Source organism: Centroberyx gerrardi, chromosome 4, assembly GCF_048128805.1.
Source record: "Centroberyx gerrardi isolate f3 chromosome 4, fCenGer3.hap1.cur.20231027, whole genome shotgun sequence".
Taxonomy (NCBI): Eukaryota; Metazoa; Chordata; class Actinopteri; order Beryciformes; family Berycidae; genus Centroberyx; species Centroberyx gerrardi.
The window spans coordinates 35772271-35796273 of record NC_136000.1 but is presented as its reverse complement, the minus strand read 5'-3'; positions in this window follow the sequence as shown (position 1 = coordinate 35796273).

Sequence of the window (24003 nt, the reverse complement as noted above, 5' to 3'; positions counted from 1 at the left end):
GGTGTGAGCAGAGTACAAATGCTTGGCCTGGAGCTTGACAGTTCAAGTGCAGGACAGAAACACTGCAACAAGGTACCTGGTGGACCTGATAACCTGGTGTACATTGAGAGAATAGAGGAAAACCTGAGCAGAAAAGGAGTGGTTCGCAGGCAATTCCCAATGAAGTTAGCGTTTGCGTGCACAACGCACAAAGTTCAAGGCATGACAACACAGTCTGCAGTAGTTTCACTGAAACATGTATTTGAACCAGGCATGGCATATGTTGCACTGAGCAGAACAACTTCCCTCCGTGGACTGCATGTCACTCATTTGGATGAAAAGAAAATATACACAGATCCTGAAATCACAGCCTCTCTGCAGAGCATGAGAAAAGCATCACTTGACCACATGATGCCACTATTGCAAATTGCACGAGCATCAAATCAAACACCTACTCTAAAAATCATTCATCACAACACAGAGGGATTACAGTGTCACATTCAGGATATCAAAAGTCATCATGAGTTGAGACTTGCAGATATTTTGTGTTTTACCGAAACTTGGCTTTCAGGCTCTTCTGTTGATGAAAGTCTCCAACTGGAAGGCTACAACATGTTCAAACGCAACAGACACGCCTCGTACACAAACTCTTCTCAGATTTTTGACAAAAACGGTGGAGGAGCTGTTGTCTATGTGAAAAGCCACTGTGAAGCTCAGGCCATACAGTATATGCACAATGTGACTGACCTGGAGTATGTTGTCGTCAAAATTGAGGCCCCAGTGAGTGCACTGATCGCTGTAGTCTACAGACCTCCAAAGTACAGCCTGCTGCAATTCCTGTCTAACCTGCGCAGCCTACTGGATTGTTTGGACATCATAGATCACCACCCGATCATTGTCTGTGGAGACTTCAATGAGGATCTGTTATCAAAAGAAAGGAAGCCCATCTTTGAGCTGTTTCAGTTGAGAGGATACACACAACTCATCAACACTGCCACCACTGAGAAGCAGACCCTGCTGGATCACATTTTCATTTCCAGACCAGAGCAATGCCTGCAGTCAGGTGTTCTGCAAACGTATTACAGCTATCATGATCCAACCTTCTGCGTTTTGTCTTCAAACATGACATGATTGGAGCGTCATATCACACATGTCGCATTAATGGTTACATTGTTGTTGTTGAACTTATAATAGCAGACCTTGCATTTGGTAACTTTGTATTTGATAACTTAATTATTGGAGCGTAATGTTACATATCTTGTATTAATGGTTACATTATTGTTGTTGAACTTATGATAGCAGACTTTGCATCTGGTAATCAAGTATATGATAATCTAATTTTTGGAGCCTAATTTCACAAGTCCTATATTAATTGGTCAACTTAATCAACCTATCAACTAATTTGGAAAAAAATGTGGGTGGAAGGAAGACACAGCTCTTCAGTTGTGTCTTCCTTACTTCACCCCACACACCAATGCCCCACCCATTAATCAACCTATCAACTCATTTGGAAAATTTAAACCTCCACCTCTGGCCACTTGCCCGAGGATATTATTGATGCTGGCCCCTCCCCTCCTCCATCCCTTGTGTGCTGTGAGGTGCTGGATCAGCTGACCTTCCCATCAGTGGTGGACTCCAGCACAGTACTAAGCTCTTCCTCACAGTCCATAAGGTATTGGACTTTTAAATATTACATTTAATACATTCAGTGTTTCCCACAGAATTCGAATGTACTTGTGGTGGTAGGTGGGTTGGCAATGGGGGGGGGGGGGGCTTTTTATTCTTGTATTCTCTTATATTGTCAATATATAGGCTAATATCAATGAAGGATCCCACTACCTGGATGGCTGAAAAATTATCTAATATATTCCATTTTAAATAGTTCCATTTGTCAAACAAATAACTAACCTGTATATATCTAAAGTACTTTGTGTCAAAGATAACATAACTTAAAAATATAAACAGTGCTACACTGTTCTGTCTGTTGCTTGCTTTAGTCTACAAGGTGAAGAATAGAAATGAGACTCCTTTTACAGAGAAATCTGCTGTTCTGCCCCTCTGCCCTGCTACATCTCTCTGTGCTGTCAGTCTCACCTGTATCTTTACATCGTTACATTACAGCCTTTGACATTATTATCTGCTCTGTTTTACTGCTCAGCTCCTCTGGTCCAGACTGTCCTGCTCCTCCTCAGGACGAGTCCTTTTCCTTCTTTGAAAATATTTTTCAATATTAATCTGGATTGAGGGAGCAAACATTCAGAGTCAGAGTTAAAAAGTTAATATTAACGTTATCAGTCCACTCAGTGGATACTGACTAGCAGCTAGGCTATACAGCGTGCTAATCTCGGAAACTCAGCTGGATTCCGAGTAACGTTAACTGTTAGTTCTTCTTTTCGGGAATTCAGTCGGCCGTCTTCTTGGCATGGAAAAAAATATCCCTCACGCGTGTGCAGTGGGAGGCAAACAGACGGGTCCGGTGAGAGAGCGAGTGAGCGAGAGAGAGAGAGAGAAAGAGAGAGAGTGAGAGAGAAGAGGTCGCATGGAGCAATTAGGGGCTGAGCGAATCAATGCGCTACACGCAGTTTTATGATTATATAGTTTCATATAAAGTTTTCTGTGTGTGGGAAACCCTGGAGGGGTAGAGCGAGGGGAGATTGCCCACTAGTTAATGGCGTCGTTCTCTCGGACGGATAAAAAAATAAAAATAAAAAATGCTAAAATGGGTCGCCAAATATACTTTGGCGGCCGTGAATATACCTGGGCGGCCCACCCAAGTAAAGTCTATGTGTGGGAAACACTGACATTGTTGTTGTTGACTGTTTGCACTAATCATATTGTTTCACTAACCAATACTACTTTACATACTACATACATACACACATACTTCTTTTTACACATTATTGTTACTCTACACTGTATTACAACTTCCTGTTTTTCTTTTCAGAACTACTGCCAACCTCCTCTCTCCACATCACCTTCTGGACACCCAGCGCTACACGGAGCGGTAGAAGGCAACTAGTAATACAGGAGAAGAGACACAGCTTTGAGGATCATAATTTTAGATAAAGAGGCTGTTGTTAAGGAGGCCATATACATCAAACTGGAATGACCTTCACTAAACAGAGGGGAGGAGTGCAACATCACCGCTACATACAACGCTGTCATAACATCTGGAGGACCATAGTGCCAATGCCAAGTTTTAACATCTTTCCAGCAGTTTCAGACTTATTCACACCTCCACTCATGCGACTCAAAAGACTCTCATGTTCATGGTGTGAATCACCCACACAGGTTAAATGCCAGGGAATTCTCCACCATTCAGTACAGCTGGAGAAGCCTCTCGGATGAGTGGTGAAACACCTTCCACTCTTCCAGTGGATTTTGTTATTTATTTTGTTTATTTTTATTTTTTGACATCTTACTTCCTTAATGTGTTTTGTGTTGAAACAATTATTGTTTTTGCTCTTATTATGTGGCAAGGCCTACATCTACTTAAAAACCTTTAAACATTTCCGCTTCTAATAGTACTTCTACTACTGCTTCTACTGCCCCCTAGCACTAGTACTACAACACTACTACAGTAGTGCAACTACTAATTCAACTACTTCCACTGCTTGAACTCCTGCAACTACTACATTTTCTGAATATTTTGACTTTCATTAGTAAAAGTTCTTTTCAAAAAATCAATAATTGTGTACATAAAGTGCCTTGATTTTCAGAATTGTATCTTCAATTTTGAATTCATGAAAACTATTTGTGTTCTGCCCTTATTGTCACACAAAGCTCTCATTCAGGAACAGACAGGAAAAATGTTGAAGCCAGCTGTAGGTCATTCCTTCCTTCCCTTTTTCCCTCTTCCTTCTGGAATGAAGGAAAGAAACAAAGAGGGAAGAAAAGAACATAGCTTTTCTTCCTTGTTTCTTTCCTTCATTCCAGAGTTTGATTTTGGTTTTGTTTGGTCTCTGCTTTTTTTGTTTTTTTGTTTTGATGTTTAACTGTGTCCCTGAATTGATGGGGGGCCCACAAGCAGGCTTTGAGGCCTGATTGGTTGCCCCATCACCCTTATGATTTTGGTTTTGTTTATGTATTTTTATTTTGATGTTTAATTGTTTCCCTGATTTGATGGGGGGCCTACAGGCAGGTGGAAACACTGTAAGGCCTGATAGGTTACCCCATCGCCCTTATAGTTGTTGTTTTTTTTAGATTGTTTTATATTCTCATCTCATGTATATAGTCTAATATGTATTGTCAATACTGAGACCAATTTATTGTAAATGTACATATATTTGATCAAATATATACCATTATACAGTATATTTTAATATGTATTTTATCAGATTTTAGAGCATTATCAATACCAGATTTATGATTCATCAGGAATCTGAAGACACATTTAATGTTTGTCTAGCAGTCTATGTTCTAATGTAATACCCATGATTTCTCTTTTATTCCTGTATAAATTGAGAAATACATTATTTTGAAATACAGCATGACTTCCATTTCCGTATATACATGTCAGTTCAGGTTGACAATTTGAAACATTCTGTATGTTACATTATATTGACAACACCTAAACTATTTTAGATAAAGAGCTTGATGTACACTTAATAAGATCCATTATTATAACTTCTAGTACTGTACTACTACTGCAGCTACTTCTACTGCTACTACTACTACTACTGCAGCTACTTCTACTGCTACTACTACTGCAGCTACTACTACTGCTACTACTTCTAATACTGCTACTACTGCTACTACTACCACTACTTCTACTGCTACTACTTCTAATACTGCTACTACTGCTAGTACTACCACTACTTCTACTGCTACTACAACTACTTATACTGCTACCACTACTACTTCTAATACTGCTACTACTACTACTGCTACTACTACTACTTCTACTGCTACCACTACTACTTCTAATACTGCTACTACTATTACTGCTACTACTACTGCTACCACTACTACTTCTAATACTGCTACTACTACTGCTACTACTACTGCTACTACTACTACTACTACTGCAGCTACTTCTACTGCTACTACGACTACTACTGCAGCTACTACTACTGCTACTACTTCTAATACTGCTACTACTACTACTGCTACTACTACTACTTCTACTACTACTGCTACTACTACTACCTCTAATACTACTACTACTACTGCTACTGCTATCACTACTACTGCTAATAGTACTACTACTGCTACTTCTACTACTATTACTACTTCTTATACTACTACTATTACTACTGCTACTACTTCTAATACTACTACTACTTCTAATACTGCTACTATTACTACTGCTACTACTTCTAATGCTGCTACTATTACTACTGCTACTACTTCTAATACTACTGCTATTACTACTGCTACTTCTAATACTGCTACTATTACTACTGCTACTACTTCTAATACTACTACTACTTCTAATACTGTTACTACTACTGCTATTTCTAATACCACTACTACTAATACTGCTACTATTACTACTGCTACTACTTCTAATACTGCTACTATTACTACTGCTACTACTTCTAATACTACTACTGCTTCTAATACTGCTACTATTACTAATGCTACTACTTCTAATACTACTACTACTAATACTGCTACTGTTACTACTGCTACTACTTCTAATACTACTACTAAACTACTTCTAATACTGCTACTATTACTACTGCTACTACTTCTAATACTACTACTACTGCTACTATTACTACTGCTACTACTTCTATTACTACTACTATTACTACTGCTACTAGTTCTAATACTACTACTACTTCTAATACTGCTACTATTACTACTGCTACGACTTCTAATACTGTTACTACTACTGCTACTACTGCTACTGCTACTAGTATTACTACTACTGTTACTACTACTACTATTTCTAATGCTGCTACTACTACTGCCACTACTACTGCTACTGCAGCTACTACTACTGATACTACTACTACTTCTAATACTGCTACTACTTCTACTGCTACTACTACTACTTCTACTACTACTGCTACTACTACCTCTAATACTACTACTACTACTACTACTGTTACTACTGCTAATAGTACTACTACTGCTACTTCTACTACTGCTACTACTTCTAATACTACTACTTCTAACACTGCTACTACTACAACTATTAGTTCAGCTAAGTACTGCTTCAAACACCAGATCGAAATACTCAAAATGTACAAACATTTAAACTCTTTGTAATGAAATTCAACTGTCTTCAGCCCTCTCTTGTTGAAGCAAGCACACAAATTTTCTTCAGAAAATGTAACCTTTTCTAGTGTTATTCTTCTTACTTATTATTATTCAACAACTTCTTTTTATTCTTCCAGACACTTTTTTAAACTTTAATGCGGCTTGAACCGTTTGAGCTATCGATGCGGTTCCAACTCTCAAACGTTCAGCATGTTCAGGAATAGCGTGCTTCTATTTTTATAAGCATTCCGATGTTTACTTTTTCCGCTATTTACATTTAAACAGGAATTTTTTTCCCAATAGAAATGAATGGCGGAATGTTCAGCTCACTAGAGTGCATGTCATCCCCACTCTAGCCGCTCTTCAGACTTCAGATGTTGTGATTTTGTACTAAATATTCAAATTTCTTAAACTGTTGTTATTCCCACAATTTTCACACTATATACACGTTACACATCAAACTGTTCAGCTACTCCTTCTGCCACTCACAATGTAAATATCAAAGTCATAGTTCAGCTTTTTCAGCCATGATTGTTTGTTCAACACTAGTGCAAAACTGTGTTTTACAGCCCCTTTCTATCTTTTAAACAGCTTTGTCATTTCCACATTCTCAAACTGTCACTATTCCCACAATTTTCATACTACATACATATATTTTACAGCAAACTGTTCAGCTACTCCTTCTGCCACTCACAATGTAAATATCTAAGTAATAGCATTTGTAGTTTTTGAGCTGTGATGGTTTGTTCAACACTAGTGCTTTACAGTAATTTTGCCTACTTTAAACAGCTGTTTCTTTCTGCATATGCAGTATTTAAACTGTAGTAGTTCCCACAAGTTTCACACTACATACATATATTATATATCAAACTGTTCAGCTATTTCTTCTCTCTCACACAATATAAATATCTAAGTGATGGGATTTGTAGTTTTTGAGCTATGATGGTTTGTTCAACACTAGTGCTGTACAGTTTTTGGCTCCTATGAGCAGATTTTTTCTGCTTACACATATTTGAACTATCACAATGTCCACAACTTTAAGACTACATGCATATATTACACATTAAAATGTTCAGCCAGTCCTACTCTTTTTCACAATGTAAATATCTAAGTGCTGGGATTTGTAGTTTTTTAGTTAGGTACGTTTGTTCAACATTAGTGCTCCAATTCAACTTTTTCCACTTCATTTTACTACAGTTCAACTTCTTCAACTTTCTTTCAACTGTAATAATTCCCACAAATTTGAACAGTTCATTCACATATTACACATCAAGCTGTTCAGCTGTTCCTGCTTTAACTTGTGTGTAAATATCTAAGTGATAGCATTTGTAGTTTTTGAGTTAGGGACGTTTGTTCAACACTAGTGCTTTACAGTGATTTTGCCTACTTTAAATAGCTTTTTCTTCTTGCATATTCAGTTTTTGAACTGTAGTAGTTTCCACTATTTTCACACTACATACATATATTATATATATAACTGTTCAGCTACTTCTTCTGTCACTGACAATGTAAATATCTAAGTGGTAGCATTTGTAGCTTTTGAGCTATGATGGTTTGTTCAACATTAGTTATTATTAGCTGTACTGTTTTTGGCTCTTATGAACAGATTTTTCCTGTTTACACATATTTGAACCTTCACAGTTTCCAGAATTTTAGCATTATGTGCATATATTACACATTAAAATGTTCAGCCAGTTCTGCTCTTTCTCACAATCTAAATGGTGGGATTTGTAGTTTTTGAATTATGAACGTTTGAGCTCCACTCCACTTTCATACACACGTGTCTCTCTCTCTCTCTCTCTGTTAATACTGCTACTACTGCTACTGCTTCTACTTCTACTTCTAATACTACTACTACTGCTTCTAATACTGCTACTATTACTACTGCTACTACTTCTAATACTACTACTACTAATACTGCTACTATTACTACTGCTACTACTTCTAATACTACTACTAGCCTACTTCTAATACTGCTAATATTACTACTGCTACTACTTCTAATACTACTACTACTAATACTGCTACTATTACTACTGCTACTACTTCTAATACTACTACTAGCCTACTTCTAATACTGCTACTACTTCTAATGCTGCTACTATTACTACTGCTACTACTTCTAATACTACTACTATTACTACTGCTACTACTTCTAATACTACTACTACTTCTAATACTGCTACTATTACAACTGCTACTACTTCTAATACTAGGTTACTACTAGGTTACTACTAGCCTACTTCTAATACTGCTACTACTTCGAATGCTGCTACTATTACTACTGCTACTACTTCTAATACTACTACTACTTCTAATACTGCTACTATTACAACTGCTACTACTTCTAACACTACTACTACTTCTAATACTGTTACTACTACTGCTACTAGCACTACTACTACTGTTACTACTACTACTATTTCTAATGCTGCTACTACTACTGCCACTACTACTGCTACTGCAGCTACTACTACTGCTACTACTACTACTTCTAATACTGCTACTACTTCTACTGCTACTACTTCTACTACTGCTACTACCTCTACTACTACTACTACTGCTACTGCTATCACTACTACTGCTAATAGTACTACTACTGCTACTTCTACTACTAGTTCTAATACTGCTACTTCTAACACTGCTACTACTACAACTGTTACTTCAGCAAAGTACTGCTTCAAACACCAGATCGAAATACTCAAAATGTACAGACATTTAAACTCTTTGTAATGAAATTCAACTGTCTTCAGCCTTCTCTTGCTGAAGCAAGCACACACATTTTCTTCAGAAAATGTAACCTTTTCTAGTTTAGTTTAACTAGCCAAAAATACACCGATTACGCAATAACTAATTCATACGAAACTCATTTGTTAACGCTATGTTAGCGTTACATCTTCTAGTTAGTGTTAATCCTTGTAGGATTGCCCGCGCACGCAAACGTAACGTTAGCCACGGATAACTAGTCAAGCTAACATTAGCTAGTTTAGCCAACTCCCCACACATGCAGTCTTTGCTATTTTACTGGAATTTATGGACGTTACAAAGAATACAACACAATCACCCCTCCACATTAACAACATTAACGTTACCTCTTGCCGACATTGTCTAGTTTGACGTTAGCTAGTTAGCGTTAATTAGCTTAATGTTGCTCGCACATTTAAGCTAGCCATCAACTCGGTCATGTTAGCCCTTTGGAATTCGGTATTTTAAGATTCAAAACCAGCTGGAGTGTATGGTGAACAACAATATAAAGTTATTCTAAAATGCTGCTTCTGTTGAAATGCCAAATAATTGGTTTAATAGGTGATTAGGAGAAACTTACCCCAGTCTTTCGATGAGAAGAAAATGGCGCTGTGAAAATTCTTGTCGGTTTGAAACAAGAAGGAGGTGGGCGGGGCTTTCCAGAGTACTTCTTACACCATGTATTTTAACTACGAAAATTTTCACCAACACTGTGGGGCATCTTAGTCAAGCTGTTGTTGTAATAACTCTGAAAGAGTCCATGTACTTTGACACTGCAGATTTTACACTGGGGAATTTACTGTGTAACACCTGCCTGTAGTAAGCTCAGCCAATCAGAAGTCATGTAAAACTACACTGTAGTCATGGCCGGATTAACCATATGGGCAACTGGGCGAGTGCCCAGGGGCACCAAGACTCCTGGGGCACCAAGCAACCGATGTTATTTTTATTTTATTTTTTTTAATAATAAAAAAAATAAAATAAATTTAATTGCAATAATACAGTAGGCCTACATAAGTTTGGGACAACAGTGACCAAAAAATCACTCACGTTAACTTCTTGTCCCACAATGTGTCTCAGTGACTGCCCATGGTGCCTGCGGCTGCGGCGGGTGGGGGTAGGTGGGAGTCAGCTCAGCCAATCAGCAGCCATGTAACACTCAAATGTAGTCAGCTCAGCCAATCAGCAGTCATGTAAAACTACACTATAGTAATCTCAGCCAATCAGCAGCCATGTAACAGTCAAATGTAGTCAGCTCAGCCAATCAGAAGACATGCAACACTAGACTGTAGTCAGCTCAGCCAGTCAGCAGCCATGTAACACTAGACTGTAGCCAGCTCAGCCAATCAGAAGTCATGTACCACTAGCCTGTAATCAGCTCAGCCAATCAGCAGCCATGTAACACTAGACTGTAGTAAGCTCAGCCAATCAGAAGTCATGTAACACCAGTCTGAAGTAAGGTCATCCATTCAGCAGTCATGTAAAACTAGACTGTAGTCAGCTCAGCCAATCAGTAGCCATGTAAGACTAGACTGTAGTGAACCCATCCAATCAGAAGCCATATAACACCAACACGTAGTCAGCTCAGCCAATCAGCACTCATGTAACACTGAAATGTAGTAATCTTAGTCAATCAGAAGTCATGTAACACCAGTTTAAAGTAAGCTCATCCAATCAGCAGTCATGTAACACTAGACTGTAGTCAGCTCAGACAATCAGCAGCCATATAAAACCTGCCTGTGGTCACCTCAGCCAATCAGAAGTAATGTAACACTAGCCTGTAGTCTTCTCAACCAATCAGCAGCCATGTAACAGTCACATGTAGTCAGCTCAGCCAATCAGAAGTCATGTAACACTAGCCTGTAGACACCTCAGCCAATCAGAAGAAAAGTAATACTAGCCTGTAGTCAGCTCAGCCAATCAGCAGTCATGTCACACTAGACTGTAATCACCTCAACCAATCAGCAGCCATGTAACACTCAAATGGAGGAGACTACAGCAAGAGGAAAGGAGAGAACTGATTGGAAGATGGCAAGAGGAAATGAGGGATCTGATTGGACCACAGCAGGAGGAAAAGAGGGATCTGACTGGACTACAGCAGGAGGAAAGGAGGGATCTGATTGGACTACAGCAAGAGGAAAGGAGAGCTATGATTGGACCATGGCATTAAAGGATGGATCTGATTGGACCATAGGAAGAGGAAAGGAGGGATCTGATTGGACTATAGCAAGAGGAAAGGAGGGATCTGATTGGACCACAGCAGGAAGAAAGGAGAGATCTGATTGGACTACACCAAGATGAAAGGAGAGATCTGATTGGACTACACCAAGATGAAAGGAGAGCTCTGATTGGACCATGGCATAAAAGGGGGGATCTGATTGGACCATAGCAAGAGGAAAGGAGGGATCTTATTGGACCACAGCAGGAGGAAAGGAGAGCTCTGATTGGACCATGGCATAAAAGGAGGGATCTGATTGGACCATAGCAAAAGGAAAGGAGGGATCTGATTGGACCACAGCAGGAGGAAAGGAGAGCTCTGATTGGACTATGGCATAAAAGGAGGGATCTGATTGGACGATAGCAAAAGAAAAGGAGGGATCTAATTGGAACACAGCAAGAGGAAAGAAGAGCTCTGATTGGTCCAATCAGAGATCTCCTTTCCTCTTGCTGTGGTCCAATCAGATCGCTCCTTTCCTCCTGCTGTGGTCCAATCAGATCCTTCCTTTCCTCTTGCTGTGGTCCAATCAGATCCCTCCTTTTATGCCATGGTCCAATCAGAGCTCTCCTTTCCTCCTGCTGTGGTCCAATAAGATCCCTCCTTTCCTCTTGCTGTGGTCCAATCAGATCCCTCCTTTTATCCCACGGTCCAATCAGAGCTCTCCTTTCATCTTGCTGTGGTCCAATCAGATCGCTCCTTTCCTCCTGCTATGGTCCAATCAGATCCCTCCTTTCTTCCTGCTGTGGTCCAATCAGATCCCTGCTTTTATGCCACGGTCCAATCAGAGATCTCCTTTCATCTTGCTGTCGTCCAATCAGATCGATCCTTTTCTCCTGCTGTGGTCCAATCAGAGCTCTCCTTTCATCTTGCTGTCGTCCAATCAGATCGCTCCTTTCCTCTTGCTGTGGTCCAATCAGATCCCTCCTTTCCTCTTGCTGTGGTCCAATCAGATCCCTCCTTTTATGCCATGGTCCAATCAGAGTTCTCCTTTAATCTTGCTGTGGTCCAATCAGATCGCTCCTTTCCTCCTGCTGTGGTCCAATCAGATCCCTTCTTTCCTCTTGCTGTGGTCCAATCAGATCCCTCCTTTTATCCCACGGTCCAATCAGAGCTCTCCTTTCATCTTGCTGTGGTCCAATCAGATCGCTCCTTTCCTCCTGCTGTGGTCCAATCAGATCCCTCCTTTCCTCTTGCTGTGGTCCAATCAGATCCCTCCTTTTATGCCACGGTCCAATCAGAGCTCTCCTTTCATCTTGCTGTCGTCCAATCAGATCGCTCCTTTCCTCCTGCTGTGGTCCAATCAGATCCCTCCTTTCCTCTTGCTGTGGTCCAATCAGATCCCTCCTTTTATGCCAGGGTCCAATCAGAGCTCTCCTTTCAACTTGCTGTTGTCCAATCAGAGCTCTCCTTTCCTCCTGCTGTGGTCCAATCAGATCCCTCCTTTTATGCCACGGTCCAATCAGAGCTCTTCTTTCATCTTGCTGTGGTCCAATCAGATCGCTCCTTTCCTCCTGCTATGGTCCAATCAGATACCTCCTTTCTTCCTGCTGTGGTCCAATCAGATCCCTGCTTTTATGCCACGGTCCAATCAGAGATCTCCTTTCATCTTGCTGTCGTCCAATCAGATCGCTCCTTTTCTCCTGCTGTGGTCCAATCAGAGCTCTCCTTTCATCTTGCTGTCGTCCAATCAGATCGCTCCTTTCCTCTTGCTGTGGTCCAATCAGATCCCTCCTTTCCTCTTGCTGTGGTCCAATCAGATCCCTCCTTTTATGCCATGGTCCAATCAGAGTTCTCCTTTCATCTTGCTGTGGTCCAATCAGATCGCTCCTTTCCTCCTGCTGTGGTCCAATCAGATCCCTTCTTTCCTCTTGCTGTGGTCCAATCAGATCCCTCCTTTTATCCCACGGTCCAATCAGAGCTCTCCTTTCATCTTGCTGTGGTCCAATCAGATCGCTCCTTTCCTCCTGCTGTGGTCCAATCAGATCCCTCCTTTCCTCTTGCTGTGGTCCAATCAGATCCCTCCTTTTATGCCACGGTCCAATCAGAGCTCTCCTTTCATCTTGCTGTGGTCCAATCAGATCGCTCCTTTCCTCCAGCTGTGGTCCAATCAGATCCCTGCTTTCCTCTTGCTGTGGTCCAATCAGATCCCTCTTTTTATGCCACGGTCCAATCAGAGCTCTCCTTTCATCTTGCTGTCGTCCAATCAGATCGCTCCTTTCCTCCTGCTGTGGTCCAATCAGATCCCTCCTTTCCTCTTGCTGTGGTCCAATCAGATCCCTCCTTTTATGCCACGGTCCAATCAGAGTTCTCCTTTCATCTTGCTGTCGTCCAATCAGATCGCTCCTTTCCTCCTGCTGTTGTCCAATCAGATCCCTGCTTTCCTCTTGCTGAGGTCCAATCAGATCCCTTCTTTCCTCTTGCTGTGGTCCAATCAGATCCCTCCTTTTATCCCACGGTCCAATCAGAGCTCTCCTTTCATCTTGCTGTGGTCCAATCAGCTCGCTACTTTCCTCCTGCTCTGGTCCAATCAGATCCCTCCTTTCCTCTTGCTGTGGTCCAATCAGATCCCTCCTTTTATGCCACGGTCCAATCAGAGCTCTCCTTTCATCTTGCTGTCGTCCAATCATATCGCTCCTTTCCTCCTGCTGTGGTCCAATCAGATCCCTCCTTTCCTCTTGCTGTGGTCCAATCAGATCCCTCCTTTTATGCCACGGTCCAATCAGAGCTCTCCTTTCATCTTGCTGTGGTCTAATCAGATCGCTCCTTTCCTCCAGCTGTGGTCCAATCAGATCCCTCCTTTCCTCTTGCTGTGGTCAAATGAGATCACTCCTTTCCTCTTGCTGTGGTCCAATCAGATCCCTCTTTTTATGCCACGGTCCAATCAGAGCTCTCCTTTCATCTTGCTGTCGTCCAATCAGATCGCTCCTTTCCTCCTGCTGTGGTCCAATCAGATCCCTGCTTTCCTCTTGCTGTGGTCCAATAAGATCCCTTCTTTTATGCCACGGTCCAATCAGAGCTCTCCTTTCATTTTACTGTGGTCCAATCAGATCTCTCATTTCCTCCTGCTGTGGTCCAATCAGATCCCTCCTTTTATGCCACGGTCCATTCAGAGATCTCCTTTCATCTTGCTGTCGTCCAATCAGATCGCTCCTTTTCTCCTGCTGTGGTCCAATCAGAGCTCACCTTTCATCTTGCTGTCGTCCAATCAGATCGCTCCTTTCCTCTTGCTGTGGTCCAATGAGATCACTCCTTTCCTCCTGTTGTCGTCCAATCAGATCGCTCCTTTCCTCCTGCTGTGGTCCAATCAGATCCCTGCTTTCCTCTTGCTGTGGTCCAATCAGATCCCTCTTTTTATGCCACGGTCCAATCAGAGCTCTCCTTTCATCTTGCTGTCGTCCAATCAGATCCCTCCTTTCCTCCTGCTGTGGTCCAATCAGATCCCTCCTTTCCTCTTGCTGTGGTCCAATCAGATCCCTCCTTTTATGCCACGGTCCAATCAGAGTTCTCCTTTCATCTTGCTGTCGTCCAATCAGATCGCTCCTTTCCTCCTGCTGTGGTCCAATCAGATCCCTGCTTTCCTCTTGCTGAGGTCCAATCAGATCCCTTCTTTCCTCTTGCTGTGGTCCAATCAGATCCCTCCTTTTATCCCACGGTCCAATCAGAGCTCTCCTTTCATCTTGCTGTGGTCCAATCAGCTCGCTCCTTTCCTCCTGCTCTGGTCCAATCAGATCCCTCCTTTCCTCTTGCTGTGGTCCAATCAGATCCCTCCTTTTATGCCACGGTCCAATCAGAGCTCTCCTTTCATCTTGCTGTGGTCCAATCATATCGCTCCTTTCCTCCTGCTGTGGTCCAATCAGATCCCTCCTTTCCTCTTGCTGTGGTCCAATCAGATCCCTCCTTTTATGCCAGGGTCCAATCAGAGCTCTCCTTTCATCTTGCTGTGGTCTAATCAGATCGCTCCTTTCCTCCAGCTGTGGTCCAATCAGATCCCTCCTTTCCTCTTGCTGTGGTCCAATCAGATCCCTCCTTTTATGCCACGGTCCAATCAGAGCTCTCCTTTCATCTTGCTGTCGTCCAATCAGATCGCTCCTTTCCTCCTGCTGTGGTCCAATCAGATCCCTGCTTTCCTCTTGCTGTGGTCCAATCAGATCCCTCTTTTTATGCCACGGTCCAATCAGAGCTCTCCTTTCATCTTGGTGTCGTCCAATCAGATCGCTCCTTTCCTCCTGCTGTGGTCCAATCAGATCCCTGCTTTCCTCTTGCTGTGGTCCAATCAGATCCCTCCTTTTATGCCAGGGTCCAATCAGAGCTCTCCTTTCATCTTGCTGTGGTCCAATCAGATCGCTCCTTTCCTCCTGCTGTGGTCCAATCAGATCCCTCCTTTCCTCTTGCTGTGGTCCAATCAGATCCCTCCTTTTATGCCAGGGTCCAATCAGAGCTCTCCTTTCATCTTGCTGTCGTCCAATCAGAGCTCTCCTTTCCTCCTGCTGTGGTCCAATCAGATCCCTCCTTTTATGCCACGGTCCAATCAGAGCTCTCCTTTCATCTTGCTGTCGTCCAATCAGATCCCTCCTTTCCTCTTGCTGTGGTCCAATCAGATCCCTCCTTTTATGCCAGGGTCCAATCAGAGCTCTCCTTTCCTCCTGCTGTGGTCCAATCAGATCCCTGCTTTCCTCTTGCTGTGGTCCAATCAGATCCCTCCTTTTATGCCACGGTCCAATCAGAGCTCTCCTTTCATCTTGCTGTGGTCCAATCAGATCGCTCCTTTCCTCCTGCTGTGGTCCAATCAGATCCCTCCTTTCCTCTTGCTGTGGTCCAATCAGATCCCTCCTTTTATGCCAGGGTCCAATCAGAGCTCTCCTTTCATCTTGCTGTCTTCCAATCAGAGCTCTCCTTTCCTCCTGCTGTGGTCCAATCAGATCCCTCCTTTTATGCCACGGTCCAATCAGAGCTCTCCTTTCATCTTGCTGTCGTCCAATCAGAGCTCTCCTTTCCTACTGCTGTGGTCCAATCAGATCCCTCCTTTTATGCCACGGTCCAATCAGAGCTCTCCTTTCATCTTGCTATGGTCCATTCAGATCGCTCCTTTCCTCCTGCCATGGTCCAATCAGATCCCTCCTTTCTTCCTGCTGTGGTCCAATCAGATACCTCCTTTTATGCCACGGTCCAATCAGAGATCTCCTTTCATCTTGCTGTCGTCCAATCAGATCGCTCCTTTTCTCCTGCTGTGGTCCAATCAGAGCTCTCCTTTCATCTTGCTGTCGTCCAATCAGATCGCTCCTTTCCTCCTGCTGTGGTCCAATCAGATCCCTCCTTTCCTCTTGCTGTGGTCCAATCAGATCCCTCCTTTTATGCCACGGTCCAATCAGAGATCTCCTTTCATCTTGCTGTCGTCCAATCAGATCGCTCCTTTCCTCCTGCTGTGGTCCAATCAGATCCCTGCTTTCCTCTTGCTGTGGTCCAATCAGATCGCTCCCTTCCTGCTGCTGTGGTCCAATCAGATCCCTCCTTTCCTCTTGCTGTGGTCCAATCAGATCCCTCCTTTCCTCTTGCTGTGGTCCAATCAGATCCCTCCTTTTATGCCACGGTCCAATCAGAGTTCTCCTTTCATCTTGCTGTCGTCCAATCAGATCGCTCCTTTCCTCCTGCTGTGGTCCAATCAGATCCCTCCTTTCCTCTTGCTGTGGTCCAATCAGATCCCTCCTTTTATGCCACGGTCCAATCAGAGCTCTCCTTTCATCTTGCTGTCGTCCAATCAGAGCTCTCCTTTCCTCCTGCTGTGGTCCAATCAGATCCCTCCTTTTATGCCACGGTCCAATCAGAGCTCTTCTTTCATCTTGCTGTGGTCCAATCAGATCGCTCCTTTCCTCCTGCTATGGTCCAATCAGATCCCTCCTTTCTTCCTGCTGTGGTCCAATCAGATCCCTGCTTTTATGCCACGGTCCAATCAGAGATCTCCTTTCATCTTGCTGTCGTCCAATCAGATCGCTCCTTTTCTCCTGCTGTGGTCCAATCAGAGCTCTCCTTTCATCTTGCTGTCGTCCAATCAGATCGCTCCTTTCCTCTTGCTGTGGTCCAATCAGATCCCTCCTTTCCTCTTGCTGTGGTCCAATCAGATCCCTCCTTTTATGCCATGGTCCAATCAGAGTTCTCCTTTAATCTTGCTGTGGTCCAATCAGATCCCTGCTTTCCTCTTGCTGTGGTCCAATCAGATCTCTTCTTTCCTCTTGCTGTGGTCCAATCAGATCCCTCCTTTTATCCCACGGTCCAATCAGTGCTCTCCTTTCATCTTGCTGTGGTCCAATCAGATCGCTCCTTTCCTCCTGCTGTGGTCCAATCAGATCCCTCCTTTCCTCTTGCTGTGGTCCAATCAGATCCCTCCTTTTATGCCACGGTCCAATCAGAGCTCTCCTTTCATCTTGCTGTCGTCCAATCAGATCGCTCCTTTCCTCCTGCTGTGGTCCAATCAGATCCCTGCTTTTCTCTTGCTGTGGTCCAATCAGATCCCTCCTTTTATGCCACGGTCCAATCAGAGCTCTCCTTTCATCTTGCTGTGGTCCAATCAGATCGCTCCTTTCCTCCACCTGTGGTCCAATCAGATCCCTCCTTTCCTCTTGCTGTGGTCCAATCAGATCCCTCCTTTTATGCCACGGTCCAATCAGAGTTCTCCTTTCATCTTGCTGTCGTCCAATCAGATCGCTCCTTTCCTCCTGCTGTGGTCCAATCAGATCCCTGCTTTCCTCTTGCTGTGGTCCAATAAGATCCCTTCTTTTATGCCACGGTCCAATCAGAGCTCTCCTTTCATCTTGCTGTGGTCCAATCAGATCTCTCATTTCCTCCTGCTGTGGTCCAATCAGATCCCTCCTTTTATGCCACGGTCCATTCAGAGATCTCCTTTCATCTTGCTGTCGTCCAATCAGATCGCTCCTTTTCTCCTGCTGTGGTCCAATCAGAGCTCTCCTTTCATCTTGCTGTCGTCCAATCAGATCGCTCCTTTCCTCTTGCTGTGGTCCAATCAGATCACTCCTTTCCTCCTGTTGTGGTCCAATCAGATCCCTCCTTTTATGCCATGGTCCAATCAGAGTTCTCTTTTCATCTTGCTGTGGTCCAATCAGATCGCTCCTTTCCTCCTGCTGTGGTCCAATCAGATCCCTTCTTTCCTCTTGCTGTGGTCCAATCAGATCCCTCCTTTTATCCCACGGTCCAATCAGAGCTCTCCTTTCATCTTGCTGTGGTCCAATCAGATCGCTCCTTTCCTCCTGCTGTGGTCCAATCAGATCCCTCCTTTCCTCTTGCTGTGGTCCAATCAGATCGCTCCTTTTATGCCACGGTCCAATCAGAGCTCTCCTTTCATCTTGCTGTCGTCCAATCAGATCGCTCCTTTCCTCCTGCTGTGGTCCAATCAGATCCCTGCTTTCCTCTTGCTGTGGTCCAATCAGATCCCTTCTTTCCTCTTGCTGTGGTCCAATCAGATCCCTCCTTTTATCCCACGGTCCAATCAGTGCTCTCCTTTCATCTTGCTGTGGTCCAATCAGATCGCTCCTTTCCTCCTGCTGTGGTCCAATCAGATCCCTCCTTTCCTCTTGCTGTGGTCCAATCAGATCCCTCCTTTTATGCCACGGTCCAATCAGAGTTCTCCTTTCATCTTGCTGTCGTCCAATCAGATCGCTCCTTTCCTCCTGCTGTGGTCCAATCAGATCCCTGCTTTTCTCTTGCTGTGGTCCAATCAGATCCCTCCTTTTATGCCACGGTCCAATCAGATCTCTCATTTCCTCCTGCTGTGGTCCAATCAGATCCCTCCTTTTATGCCACGGTCCATTCAGAGATCTCCTTTCATCTTGCTGTCGTCCAATCAGATCGCTCCTTTTCTCCTGCTGTGGTCCAATCAGAGCTCTCCTTTCATCTTGCTGTAGTCCAATCAGATCGCTCCTTTCCTCTTGCTGTGGTCCAATCATATCCCTCCTTTCCTCTTGCTGTGGTCCAATCAGATCCCTCCTTTTATGCCACGGTCCAATCAGAGCTCTTCTTTCATCTTGCTGTCGTCCAATCAGATCGCTCCTTTCCTCCTGCTGTGGTCCAATCAGATCCCTGCTTTCCTCTTGCTGTGGTCCAATCAGATCGCTCTTTTTATGCCACGGTCCAATCAGCGCTCTCCTTTCATCTTGCTGTCGTCCAATCAGATCGCTCCTTTCCTCCTGCTGTGGTCCAATCAGATCCCTCCTTTCCTCTTGCTGTGGTCCAATCAGATCCCTCCTTTTATGCCACGGTCCAATCAGAGCTCTCCTTTCATCTTGCTGTCGTCCAATCAGAGCTCTCCTTTCCTCCTGCTGTGGTCCAATCAGATCCCTCCTTTTATGCCACGGTCCAATCAGAGCTCTTCTTTCATCTTGCTGTGGTCCAATCAGATCGCTCCTTTCATCCTGCTATGGTCCAATCAGATCCCTCCTTTCTTCCTGCTGTGGTCCAATCATATCCCTGCTTTTATGCCACGGTCCAATCAGAGATCTCCTTTCATCTTGCTGTCGTCCAATCAGATCGCTCCTTTTCTCCTGCTGTGGTCCAATCAGATCCCTGCTTTTCTCTTGCTGTGGTCCAATCAGATCCCTCCTTTTATGCCACGGTCCAATCAGAGCTCTCCTTTCATCTTGCTGTGGTCCAATCAGATCGCTCCTTTCCTCCACCTGTGGTCCAATCAGATCCCTCCTTTCCTCTTGCTGTGGTCCAATCAGATCCCTCCTTTTATGCCACGGTCCAATCAGAGTTCTCCTTTCATCTTGCTGTCGTCCAATCAGATCGCTCCTTTCCTCCTGCTGTGGTCCAATCAGATCCCTGCTTTCCTCTTGCTGTGGTCCAATAAGATCCCTTCTTTTATGCCACGGTCCAATCAGAGCTCTCCTTTCATCTTGCTGTGGTCCAATCAGATCTCTCATTTCCTCCTGCTGTGGTCCAATCAGATCCCTCCTTTTATGCCACGGTCCATTCAGAGATCTCCTTTCATCTTGCTGTCGTCCAATCAGATCGCTCCTTTTCTCCTGCTGTGGTCCAATCAGAGCTCTCCTTTCATCTTGCTGTCGTCCAATCAGATCGCTCCTTTCCTCTTGCTGTGGTCCAATCAGATCACTCCTTTCCTCCTGTTGTGGTCCAATCAGATCCCTCCTTTTATGCCATGGTCCAATCAGAGTTCTCTTTTCATCTTGCTGTGGTCCAATCAGATCGCTCCTTTCCTCCTGCTGTGGTCCAATCAGATCCCTTCTTTCCTCTTGCTGTGGTCCAATCAGATCCCTCCTTTTATCCCACGGTCCAATCAGAGCTCTCCTTTCATCTTGCTGTGGTCCAATCAGATCGCTCCTTTCCTCCTGCTGTGGTCCAATCAGATCCCTCCTTTCCTCTTGCTGTGGTCCAATCAGATCGCTCCTTTTATGCCACGGTCCAATCAGAGCTCTCCTTTCATCTTGCTGTCGTCCAATCAGATCGCTCCTTTCCTCCTGCTGTGGTCCAATCAGATCCCTGCTTTCCTCTTGCTGTGGTCCAATCAGATCCCTTCTTTCCTCTTGCTGTGGTCCAATCAGATCCCTCCTTTTATCCCACGGTCCAATCAGTGCTCTCCTTTCATCTTGCTGTGGTCCAATCAGATCGCTCCTTTCCTCCTGCTGTGGTCCAATCAGATCCCTCCTTTCCTCTTGCTGTGGTCCAATCAGATCCCTCCTTTTATGCCACGGTCCAATCAGAGTTCTCCTTTCATCTTGCTGTCGTCCAATCAGATCGCTCCTTTCCTCCTGCTGTGGTCCAATCAGATCCCTGCTTTTCTCTTGCTGTGGTCCAATCAGATCCCTCCTTTTATGCCACGGTCCAATCAGATCTCTCATTTCCTCCTGCTGTGGTCCAATCAGATCCCTCCTTTTATGCCACGGTCCATTCAGAGATCTCCTTTCATCTTGCTGTCGTCCAATCAGATCGCTCCTTTTCTCCTGCTGTGGTCCAATCAGAGCTCTCCTTTCATCTTGCTGTAGTCCAATCAGATCGCTCCTTTCCTCTTGCTGTGGTCCAATCATATCCCTCCTTTCCTCTTGCTGTGGTCCAATCAGATCCCTCCTTTTATGCCACGGTCCAATCAGAGCTCTTCTTTCATCTTGCTGTCGTCCAATCAGATCGCTCCTTTCCTCCTGCTGTGGTCCAATCAGATCCCTGCTTTCCTCTTGCTGTGGTCCAATCAGATCGCTCTTTTTATGCCACGGTCCAATCAGAGCTCTCCTTTCATCTTGCTGTCGTCCAATCAGATCGCTCCTTTCCTCCTGCTGTGGTCCAATCAGATCCCTCCTTTCCTCTTGCTGTGGTCCAATCAGATCCCTCCTTTTATGCCACGGTCCAATCAGAGCTCTCCTTTCATCTTGCTGTCGTCCAATCAGAGCTCTCCTTTCCTCCTGCTGTGGTCCAATCAGATCCCTCCTTTTATGCCACGGTCCAATCAGAGCTCTTCTTTCATCTTGCTGTGGTCCAATCAGATCGCTCCTTTCATCCTGCTATGGTCCAATCAGATCCCTCCTTTCTTCCTGCTGTGGTCCAATCATATCCCTGCTTTTATGCCACGGTCCAATCAGAGATCTCCTTTCATCTTGCTGTCGTCCAATCAGATCGCTCCTTTTCTCCTGCTGTGGTCCAATCAGAGCTCTCCTTTCCTCTTGCTGTGGTCCAATCAGATCCCTCCTTTCCTCTTGCTGTGGTCCAATCAGATCCCTCCTTTTATGCCATGGTCCAATCAGAGTTCTCCTTTCATCTTGCTGTGGTCCAATCAGATCGCTCCTTTCCTCCTGCTGTGGTCCAATCAGATCCCTTCTTTCCTCTTGCTGTGGTCCAATCAGATCCCTCCTTTTATCCCACGGTCCAATCAGAGCTCTCCTTTCATCTTGCTGTGGTCCAATCAGATCGCTCCTTTCCTCCTGCTATGGTCCAATCAGATCCCTCCTTTCCTCTTGCTGTGGTCCAATCAGATCCCTCCTTTTATGCCAGGGTCCAATCAGAGCTCTCCTTTCAACTTGCTGTCGTCCAATCAGAGCTCTCCTTTCCTCCTGCTGTGGTCCAATCAGATCCCTCCTTTTATGCCACGGTCCAATCAGAGCTCTTCTTTCATCTTGCTGTGGTCCAATCAGATCGCTCCTTTCCTCCTGCTATGGTCCAATCAGATCCCTCCTTTCTTCCTGCTGTGGTCCAATCAGATCCCTGCTTTTATGCCACGGTCCAATCAGAGCTCTCCTTTCATCTTGCTGTGGTCCAATCAGATCCCTCCTTTTATGCCACGGTCCAATCAGAGTTCTCCTTTCATCTTGCTGTCGTCCAATCAGATCGCTCCTTTCCTCCTGCTGTGGTCCAATCAGATCCCTGCTTTCCTCTTGCTGTGGTCCAATAAGATCCCTTCTTTTATGCCACGGTCCAATCAGAGCTCTCCTTTCATCTTGCTGTGGTCCAATCAGATCTCTCATTTCCTCCTGCTGTGGTCCAATCAGATCCCTCCTTTTATGCCACGGTCCATTCAGAGATCTCCTTTCCTCTTGCTGTGGTCCAATGAGATCACTCCTTTCCTCCTGTTGTCGTCCAATCAGATCGCTCCTTTCCTCCTGCTGTGGTCCAATCAGATCCCTGCTTTCCTCTTGCTGTGGTCCAATCAGATCCCTCTTTTTATGCCACGGTCCAATCAGAGCTCTCCTTTCTTCTTGCTGTCGTCCAATCAGATCGCTCCTTTCCTCCTGCTGTGGTCCAATCAGATCCCTGCTTTCCTCTTGCTGTGGTCCAATAAGATCCCTTCTTTTATGCCACGGTCCAATCAGAGCTCTCCTTTCATCTTGCTGTGGTCCAATCAGATCTCTCATTTCCTCCTGCTGTGGTCCAATCAGATCCCTCCTTTTATGCCACGGTCCATTCAGAGATCTCCTTTCATCTTGCTGTCGTCCAATCAGATCGCTCCTTTTCTCCTGCTGTTGTCCAATCAGAGCTCACCTTTCATCTTGCTGTCGTCCAATCAGATCGCTCCTTTCCTCTTGCTGTCGTCCAATCAGATCGCTCCTTTTCTCCTGCTGTGGTCCAATCAGATCTCTGCTTTCCTCTTGCTGAGGTCCAATCAGATCCCTTCTTTCCTCTTGCTGTGGTCCAATCAGATCCCTCCTTTTATCCCACGGTCCAATCAGAGCTCTCCTTTCATCTTGCTGTGGTCCAATCAGCTCGCTCCTTTCCTCCTGCTCTGGTCCAATCAGATCCCTCCTTTCCTCTTGCTGTGGTCCAATCAGATCCCTCCTTTTATGCCACGGTCCAATCAGAGCTCTCCTTTCATCTTGCTGTGGTCCAATCATATCGCTCCTTTCCTCCTGCTGTGGTCCAATCAGATCCCTCCTTTCCTCTTGCTGTGGTCCAATCAGATCCCTCCTTTTATGCCACGGTCCAATCAGAGCTCTCCTTTCATCTTGCTGTGGTCTAATCAGATCGCTCCTTTCCTCCAGCTGTGGTCCAATCAGATCCCTCCTTTCCTCTTGCTGTGGTCCAATCAGATCCCTCCTTTTATGCCACGGTCCAATCAGAGTTCTCCTTTCATCTTGCTGTCGTCCAATCAGATCGCTCCTTTCCTCCTGCTGTGGTCCAATCAGATCCCTCCTTTTATGCCACGGTCCATTCAGAGATCTCCTTTCATCTTGCTGTCGTCCAATCAGATCGCTCCTTTTCTCCTGCTGTGGTCCAATCAGAGCTCTCCTTTCATCTTGCTGTCGTCCAATCAGATCGCTCCTTTCCTCTTGCTGTGGTCCAATCAGATCACTCCTTTCCTCCTGTTGTGGTCCAATCAGATCCCTCCTTTTATGCCATGGTCC